The 2,837-nt window shown below is 39.3% G+C and overlaps 1 protein-coding gene across 3 annotated transcripts in view; it reads right to left on the bottom strand.

The window, feature by feature from the left end:
* Positions 1–851: 851 nt before the first annotated feature.
* zdhhc2 (zinc finger DHHC-type palmitoyltransferase 2) overlaps positions 852–2,837 on the bottom strand; it is a 148,434-nt gene continuing 146,448 nt past the window's right edge. For 2 of the 3 annotated variants that reach the window (XM_034181191.1, XM_034181193.1), the window contains one exon: positions 852–1,997. The gene's annotated coding sequence lies outside the window, so the exon portion shown is untranslated. The remainder of the gene's footprint in view (positions 1,998–2,837) is intronic. The other variant, XM_034181192.1, reaches the window with a different exon arrangement.

Below are 2,837 nucleotides of genomic sequence, written 5' to 3'. Positions count from 1 at the left end.
GTGTTGATGTGTATGTGAAAATGCCGTTCTGTGTTCACATAAAGACGTATCGATCTGAACGAACTTCGAAGTAGCCTTTGTGCTCAGCATGTAGCTGAAGCAGGTGAACATGGTTTTCTGTTGCTGTTTCTCTGTTTGCGTTGATGATTCCTACATTGTGTGCACTTACATTCAGACATGTCTCTCACTTTAGGAACACTGCAGCCCGAGTACATGATGATTACAGCGTGCATGTAGGTGCCGTCACGGGCGCTCGTCAGGCCCACGATGACCACAAACGTCACCACTAGCTGATTTAAGCACTACAAACAAATCTGTGAAAGAAGTGTGAAATCACTTGCCTGAAGTGTTCTTTGGAATATTTTCATTTACACTCGATATTTAGGTTTTCTAGAGTTTTAGTGTTGTAATAAAAGCAAAACTTTTACCAGTTGGGGGACACGTACATTGCATTTTAACTCGCGTCTCTTGTTCATCAGTGAGCATCATTTCAGTTGAACATAAGAGTTTTTTTTTTAATTGCTTTTCAGTTTTCTTTTCCACAGAGGGGAAAAAAACGCATGTATGCAAACGCTTGAATAAATGCTGTGTTGAATAGATGTGTGTTGAAGTGTAGTTTTACAGCTAATTAACCTCCCTCGTACCATCAGATGCCGATAACTAGAATGTTTCATGCATTTCTTTCTGCAGCACACCTTTCACACTGTAAAATTTAGTAGAAGAAAAATATGCAATATGAAGCAAGATTGTTTTAGATTATTTTGTAAATAAAGGCCTGAAATTTGAGAATGTCCTTGACCACTGAGTGAAATGTAAATATCCTCAGAATGAGCAGAAAAACAAGCCTGCAGAAGGTTAAAGACGAGCTCATTTTATTGTAAGGCATCACAACCATACAGGACATCGCCACATACATCCATACTGTCAAATAGAATACTGTCAGAATAGAAAAATATACTGACACGGTCACCACGGAGCATACGCTCATCAACGGAAAAACTCATTCTCAGCGACGGATTAACACTTTCCAACCTGAGACGACAACTGAATCTTCAGAAGATGGAAATATACAAAGCTGCTGGAGATTTTTTTTTTCTTTTAAACATTCACATCAGGCTGTAACATCAATAGAAAATTAAGTTGTTTAATGGTGAACTTAAGTGGATGTGCAGCATCACCTGGAAGCCTTATTCAGTTGGATCTGTGGTTCTTAATCCCACTCCTGATCCGAAAACTGGAAACTTCGTCTGTGAGGCAATATTTCAGTGACGGCAACATCCACACTCATGCTATAACAAGAATCACCAAAAAAGAGCCCTTATTCAAATGTAATTACTAATTTATGCTGTTTTTTTTTTTCTCCTCTCAAGCAAAAGGAGAAGTGTTCACTCCAACACGGTGTGTTTGCACATCCTGAGGTGATAGCATGCAGCAACTGGATTTCCACAACAGTCAGTATGAAACCTGTCTCCCCCCCCCCCGGCATCCAAATGAGGAAAAAAAAAACCTTTAATTTCACTGAAAAATGTTTGTCACAGCTTTCTAAGGAATGTTACAACACTTGAACACCAGTACTAAGCTACACTTTAAATGTGCAAACGTGGCAAATTTATACCAGCATAATTTATGCACTACGCTATTACGTATAACAGAAAACAGAACTCGATACTTTCCACGGAGAAACATAAAACCCATGAACTGCAGCGTACAAAAACAACTGGGGTTGTTTTCGTAATATACAAAGTGCAAAAAATGTCTGGTCAGTCACAAACAAAAGAAAACTGCTGGAATGCAACTTCAAATCTCACATTGTCAGGCCCAAATCACTTCCCCTAGTGGCAGACGTGGCCGATAGTGATGACAATAATAATACCGATAATGTTTTTTTTTTCCTCTCTTGGCTATATGTTGGTCGATTAAACAGCAAAGATCTGAGGATGTCTTCACCACGTGTCATTCTGGTTGGCCCAAACACTGAGGGAGGGCAGCATGACCTCCTGGGGACAAAATAGATCTGGAATTACTTGAATATACACCTCTTCTGGGCTTTCACACATTCTGATAATTTTATTACAAACATTCATTGTTTTTATACATTTTTGAAAAGTATGCTCTTAAAATTTAAACTATACTTCTAAATGTCTAACTACTCTCCCCCCCCCCCCCCCCCAAAAAAAAAGAAAAAAAAACCCCTGATTATTACATTTACGTTGGCTTCTTTTTTATTGCAGAACAACTTGTGTTTTGTGTGGTCAACTTCATTTGTTAATGTACATCCATTCCTGTGTTTAAAGCCTGCAACACGTTCTAAAAATACTGGGACGGGGCAATTTATGGCTAGTAATAAATCAATAACTACCTTATTTCAAACAGGTGACATCAACAGGTAAATTTAGCAATTTGATACAAAAGCAGTATCCAAGAAAGGCTGAGTGTTTGAGGAGCAAAGACGGGCAGAGGCTCTCCAGTCTGTCATGAAATATGTGAGAAATTAAACCTTACGTACCGGCCCGGGCTTTACGTTCTCAGGGTGCAGGACTACTTTGTGTCCCTAAGGTGAATAAGAAGTCTGCGGGTCACAGAGCTTTCTCTTATCGTGCACCTGTTCTGTGGAATGATCTCCCTGCATCAAGAAAACAATCAGATTCTGTGGAGATTTTCAAGTTCAGACTTAAGACGCACTTATTTTCCCTTTCATATGGCTAGCATACTGGTACAGTTTTGTTTTACGCTTTTTACTCTTTTAATTCATGTTATTAGTAATTGGAGCGGGCCACAGCCTCAACTTCACCTAAATTCTGGGTCTTTTAGTGAAGTTTAGGGCTAGCGGCCGGTGA

This window comes from Thalassophryne amazonica, chromosome 11 (genome assembly GCF_902500255.1).
Source record: "Thalassophryne amazonica chromosome 11, fThaAma1.1, whole genome shotgun sequence".
Taxonomy (NCBI): Eukaryota; Metazoa; Chordata; class Actinopteri; order Batrachoidiformes; family Batrachoididae; genus Thalassophryne; species Thalassophryne amazonica.
Note: the sequence above shows the minus strand (reverse complement) of the source record. Positions and strands in the feature narration are given on the sequence as shown.